General features: G+C 38.3%; 1 long non-coding RNA gene across 2 annotated transcripts; it reads left to right on the top strand.

Annotated features, from left to right (window-relative positions):
- Positions 1-532: 532 nt before the first annotated feature.
- LOC115922322 lies at positions 533-5589 on the top strand. 2 transcript variants are annotated; one of them, XR_004063425.1, is made up of 5 exons: positions 533-854; positions 2103-2196; positions 2754-2875; positions 3464-3579; positions 4722-5589. It is a non-coding gene; the product is annotated as an uncharacterized LOC115922322 (long non-coding RNA). The 2 variants fall into 2 exon arrangements; XR_004063426.1 differs by having other exon boundaries at positions 2754-2884.
- The last annotated feature ends 1398 nt before the right edge of the window (positions 5590-6987 follow it).

Raw genomic sequence — 6987 nt, 5'->3', positions numbered from 1 at the left:
CAAGAAAAATAGAGTTGTTCACATATTTTACAAGTAATACACAGCAGTTAGGGCATTAGTAAGAATTACCAACACAAGGTACCTTTGGAACAGTCTAACACGTTCGAGGCGATAGCCGAGGGTGTTTGGACTTTTTTTGAAGGTACTGAGTGTGGGTAATTTTACTAATGCCCGAATAAAATGATGCGTATTATATTTTGTTCTATAAGATTTTGTTTTATTTATTTTATGAAATGATGTTTTGTAACATGATTTTACTAATGACCGGTCATTAGCATTTGATAAAGAACGGTCATAATCAAAATTGCGTGTTAGGCAAATTAAATGCCTGGTCACGTGTACGCTCTCAACCAATCATTTGATTAGGATCCACGTCATCATCTTATAATTAGAAATAATATGGATCTTTCAGGGGATGAGCTCATTTAGTACAAAGGTGTATAGGATACACATCTTATAGTGTTTTAGTTTGGGGGTATATGCACCGATATGCTCCATGATGGAACACCTGGGGGGTGTTTCATGAAACAATTCGTCACCGTTTTCACGAAGTGGCCTCAGTGGCCAAAATCGTTGAAATTTTTAATTTCGAGTTTTGACCGTTTTTGAGCAATGTATATAAATGTCTACAACTTCAGTAATTTTCAAAGTCTAATCTTGCTTAATTACGTCATACGTGACGTCACGAAACGTATCACAAGCGGTACAACTGGCAAACACCGTTTTCACGAAGTGGCCTCTTTCGCGCAAATGTAGTCTGCTATTGATAATCGTACACGAACCGGCTCCGCGAAGCCTTTGTCACAGATGCCGGTGCTTCTGGCGGAATTGTTAGAGGAATCTGACAGCCCTAGGTAATTATTTTCACTTATTTTAAAACAATGTTATGCATCGTTCAATAATATCGTCTGTAGCAGTATAAACAAACTCATATTCTAAACGGATATCAAGTTACGAAATGGCGAGATAGGTCATTACAGTCCCACGCACTGTTTTCTGCGTGAGTTGTATTGTCGGTCTAGTACTAGTATGCAGATCTAGTACTAGTAGGCTAGTACGTAGTACTCGCCTACTACTACTAGTACTATCAACAGATTGCTACTAAGTATTAAGTAACACAGTATCTTAGATAAGCTTGAACATGTATAAGTGCAGGAGCAGTTACATGCAATAACAACAATGTCACGAGTCACAAGGCGAATTCGCTGAAGAGTGAAGCCCAGGCCAGGGCGCGCAATTTTTTTTTACACGCTAGCCAGGCCATTTCTATGATAAACACCATTGAAACGACTAATATTAGTCTAGCAGCCTACATGCGAGGAGCATGATGATAAACATGTACATCGTGCATGACAATCATCAGATAAAGACATAGCTGGCCCTTTTAAATGAGACGGCCATCTCAGCCATTGGGCGATGGAATTAAAAAACTTAATCTATTTTAATTTAATTTAGGAACTTTACATTAATCTTGATCTAAGCTTGAGACACGAACGACCGAACGTTCAGCTAGAGAGCAATCAAGTTAAACTGCAGTAGGCCTAGTGCATGCCTATATGTAGGCTTTACCTCCAGCGCACTTTTACTAGTATTACGGCGAAACTGGCCAGACTAGCGTGTAAAAAAAATATTAGCGGCCAGGGCAGGGGAGATATCATTAATAATAATTTTACATTAACTGTGTTAACTGATTAAGCAGTACCAGCCCAAGCCTCCAAGGCAAGGCCCAATTAGCCAAGTGCACATTTTGGTTAAAATTCAATGTCAATGTTGATATGATAATGCCAAATCATAAAATTGCAATTGCGACGTAGGAGTTGAGTCTAGGCTCGAGCGCGAGCCTAGAGTCTAGATCTACTTCGTTAGTACTTACGTACTCCTAGTACTAGATTTAAATGTTACATGGCCCCCTCGTAAGCTCTTTCCATGTTCATGTTATAAATACGAGACTGAGACTTGAATAGTAAAGCCAGGTATGCTTGAATGCTTGCTAATAATTTAAAGGGAAATCCAACCATGAGAATTGAGATGAAGTGGCTTAATTTCAGCAAATGCAGAAAAATGAAGCAAATACATTTCATGTTTCTTCCCGGTTTTACCAGTAGAATAGCCGGCTGAGAGGACCATCACTAGCACTCCCAGTGGCTGATGTCTAAGTAGGAGTTTGACGTGGAGAGCTTTAAGCATGTTGTTGAGGTACTAATGGATGGGGGGGGGGGGGGTCAACCTAGCATAGGCTGGAGCGGCTTCTTATACACTCGGCCTTATGCTCATAAACGCATGCCTGCTCTTAATTAATTTGCTTTAAAGACAAAGATAAAGCTGATGGTATGGGAAGACGTCCACTACAAATTCCTCCCTCTTTATTGTGCATGATAATTTCATTTTGCCACCAAAGTTGTGGTTGAGCTACTTAAGGTGTACCTTTTGCCTTGGACTTAGAGGATGACGGGCTTTTTGTTTTGTTGGGGGGGGGGGGTTTGCTTATAATAATAGTACTACCGTAGTTGCTTCTGGTATAGCGCACATGTCCGTCACGTTGTGAGGGGGGGGGGGGGGGGGAGTTAGCACTAATTTGGGTTGTTTCATCCCATGTTTGCAAGACTGAGACTTAATTATGCAAGGTCTTCTTAATTGCTTTAGATAATGATGTGCTTGCTAATAAGTTAAAGGGATATTCAACCGTGAGATGAAGTGGCTTTTTTGAACAAATGCAGAAAAATTAAACAAATACTTTTCATATTTTTTCATAGTTTACCAGTAGAATAGACAGCTGGGATACGCAAGAGATGAGGGACCACTAGCACCCCCAGTGGTTGATGTCCATGTAGGAGTTTGTGCCGCTGATGTGGAGAGCTTTTAGCAAATTGACAAGGTATGTGTGGTAAGGAAATTAGCTCCAAAAGAAAAGTTATAGATTGGGAGTTGGGCTGGCGAGGGGGAGGGGTCAATCTTTAGCAAACAAATGAACTATTTTCATTTACATAACGATGATCCATGGACAAAACTATGCTGGGAAGAAATTTTCTAATGTGCGCAAAGTGGTGGGGGTGCTAGGAGGGCCCTCCAAAGAAGACGGGTTCCCAAACACTCAATTTTTTTTCATAAACGCATGACTGATCTTGCTTTGAAAGGTTTTAGGCAGTTGATGGTATTGTAAGGCATCAAACACAAATTCCTCGCTCTTTAATGTGCGTGACAGACATTCATTTTGCCAACATGTCATGTTTGAGCTACTTATGGTGTATCAACTTACAACATGACAGGCTTCATCTTATATTTTGTATTTTTCTTATTGTCTTTTTTTCATAGGGGGAAGGGGGTGAAGAAGGAGAGTTACACTAATTTGTGTTGTTTCATCACAGAAAAAATAAAATAATATGCATTAACCTGATGCCTGTAATTTTTTAAGGGTTTTCTGCATCCATCATGAGTTATCAAATATATTCTCCTTTTAACCCAGCATCTTCACCCTCTGCCCTTGAACTGATTGCTTTTCCAATACCACGGTTTTGGGGGTCAGACCAAACGACTGACAGACCGACCAACTGAATAGCTAAGTCCCCTCAGTCATCAAAGGTAAGTTTTAACCTAATTTGTTGCATTTTATATTGTTTATATATGAAATATTTTTATAATTTTGACTGGCTTTAATGGGAATATGAAACTATATTGCCCAAATATAATCATATTGGCCGGGTCAAAGACGAGGGCAATATGGTTATGTTGAGGGCAATATTGTCTCATATCAACCAAAATGTGAGCCAGTCAATGTTATTATTATCAATTATCCTCTTCTTATATGTCAAGTATCACTTATACATGTATCATGTACAAGTACCCAGATGTGAAACGTATGGTAATATGCTCTTATATTACCCGCTGCTACATCACGTGTGTCTTTATGCGATAATTGCACCATAAATAATAATGACTGATATTATACACTTGACTAACTTTGAATATTGATCCTTATTGAGTGGTCTTTCTGAAAGTTGATATAATAAAGTTTCTTTCAATCTGGCAGACAAGTACATGCAAGTGCATTCATTGTTACTTACTGGGTTTATAACATTCATCACAAATTTGCTGATAACCTGCAGATTTTATATCTTCTTTAGATATGAACATATCAATTCAATGATTGACAACAAACCCAGTAATACATATGGAACCCTATCATATCATCTTCAGTGGTTGATAAATACTGTATAGATGTCCGCTACATTTTGTATTGAAATGGAATACAATAGTACCATACAGACCATGGAGTATGCTGTCACAGTTTTTAAAAAAATATACCAATCCTCCCAACCTAAAAGTGTTGAACACAGGAAAGCCATTCATATTTTTAAATAGGAGTTATACCACTCTGATTTCCTACCAGGAATTTAGTGCCACAATGTCACAAATTGCATTCTAAGTGAATAAATGGTGCAACAGTATTTATAAAACAATTGCAAATCTGCTTTTCTACTTGGTGCATGCTTCGCTTTTTTTCTGTTAAAAGTAGACCTTAAATTCATATTCTGATTTTATTTATAGTTACTGTATATTTCAAAATATCAATTTAGCACAGAGTAAAACCACTTTTTATTTAATACCCGTTTCTAGGTTTCGTTCCTGTTTTATGAAATAAAATTACTATATCCTCTCTACTTATCATTGAACAGAGTTATTGATCACTTGATTGTAACAATCTTTTGTCAATTACCTCTTAGGATGGACAAAAATACAGAAGTTATTGTTAGGTGGGATCGTGATGGAGAGATCAATTGTGGCAAGAAACGAGATCTTCGATATAACGGAAGGCTTAGGGTGGGTTCAAGAGTCACTATGAGCTAGATGGATGTGGACTGGATGGGGACTGCAACGCTGACAGGAGACTCTGACTCCGAATGTGCCTCCATTTAGAGGTTTTGTGGTCTAGTGGATAAGTCGTTGGACTGTGGATCACAGGATCCATGGTTCAAGTCCCGCCACAGCAGTAATGTCTTCTGGCAAGATATTAATCTACATTTGCCACTCTGCTGTGAGCACCGAAAGCGGCTGCCCAGCAGAGCCAGGGTAATAGTTGGAGCGCCTTGAGCATATTGTTATTATTATTTTGACAGTGACAACCTCCCTCCTTCCTCACTAAGAACAGCACAGACTAAGGTCATCCATCATATGAAAGTTGCATGTAAGAAGTTTTAATCCCATAAACTTACAGTGTTAATCCCATAAACTTACAGTGTTGTATGTTTTTAGAAGGATTTGGCATGTAGGACTAATATTAATTGCTAATAGTTTATATTTCAAAGGGCAATCCAACCTTTGTAACAAGTTGATTTATGTTAAAGCAGAACAAAATGAGTGTAATGGACTGGTGAAATTTGAAAGAAATCAGACATAGAATAAGAAATAATGTTTGAAAAGTTAGATTACAACATCTATGTAAATCTCAGATCTGCAATTTTATGAGGCAACAGGGACGTATGCAGCTGACAACTTTGTATGTCATACACAAAAAATATAAATAATTAATGATTTTCTTTTAAGCTCCTCTTCCATTGTGGCAGTACTCAAACTATATTGTAACCCTCCCTCCCCCTAATCAGTGGCCTTGTGAATTTGCATTTCAGAATTTTCCAAGAACACCGGTACCCCCCCCTTCTTTATAGAGCTACCATGTTGTATTTTTTGCCATGAGTGTGGGCTACAGTTAAATAAGTTGCAATTTTGATATTCAAAAATGATTCATTACACCGGAGTGTTGGCTCAGTCAGTAGAGCGTCCGCCTCACAACTGGGAGGTCGTGGGTTCGAATCCCGGCCGCGTCATACCAAAAGACGTTAAAAGATGGGAGTTGATGCTACCTTGTTTGACGTTCAACAATAAGGGATAGAGCAACGTCGATCTGGCGCTGCTCAGTGGCTGCCGGGTTCACGATCAATTGGGCAAAAAGAATTTCCGTTTCAGTTTAATAAAATTTTGAGTGAACTATTAGGCTATTATTATTATTATTATTATTATTATGATTTATCAATTTTTAATGATTGTACATGTAATTGTGAAATGAACTGTACAAAAACGATTCCAGTTACTGTATATTGCAAAGAAATAAATGCAGTCATAATCAAGACGAAAGTATTAATCTTAAGATTTGATTGCTTTGTGCTACTCAACGTTTATTCTTATTTAGTTAGATTTGTTTATAGGAGAAATGTGTCTGAGAGAGTAATGTACTAAAATGATAATGACTTATGTGACAACAAAGAGGGGTAATAAACGACAAAAAGAGAGATAAAGAGAGAGAAAGAAAGAGGAGGGGGATGTTCTTGTTTGCATGAGAGAGCTAGAGAGGAGAGAGAGAGAGAGAGAGAAAGAAAGAAAGAATTGAGAAGAAGTTGTACATAATGCTTGGGGTGCCCCCCCCCCAAACAAAAAGTATACAAATATGCTATTGATCATTGACAAAAATATTCAATTAAACTTAAATCACATATGAAGCAGGACAGTATATAGAATTTCCATAACAGGCATTCAGAGTCACTAACAAATTATTGCATTTCCTGCATTATGTGAAGGATTCAAGATGAATTTCTGGATGGGGCAGAGTGATATGCGAGTCTAACATTGAATATAGTGCTGTGATTTCGAGGAAACAGAATCAGCTAGGTATGACAAATATATTTTTATGGGTGGGGGGGGGGGGGGGGGTACGCAAATGGGCATTGCTTTGCACAGCGCGCACGTCAACTGGGACGGTTCGTAAAAACGAAATTTCACATAACCAACAGGGGAAACGGGGCCGCGTAAGCTGCGGGGCCACTACGTGAAGACGAGCCTAAGCGTGGATGTCAAGTTTTTCGTTTTCACGAACTGTCCTCTGACTGTCCTCTGTGATTGAGGTCTAATTATTGTTTAAATAAACATTATTTCCACTTAAAACTTATATCATTTCATTCTGTAGATAGTGTACTATCAAGATATCCAAAAAAATGA

This window comes from Strongylocentrotus purpuratus, unplaced genomic scaffold (assembly GCF_000002235.5).
Source record: "Strongylocentrotus purpuratus isolate Spur 01 unplaced genomic scaffold, Spur_5.0 spur5_scaffold_11, whole genome shotgun sequence".
Taxonomy (NCBI): domain Eukaryota; kingdom Metazoa; phylum Echinodermata; class Echinoidea; order Camarodonta; family Strongylocentrotidae; genus Strongylocentrotus; species Strongylocentrotus purpuratus.
The sequence above is the reverse complement of the archived record's forward strand: the minus strand, read 5'-3'. Positions and strand labels throughout refer to the sequence as shown.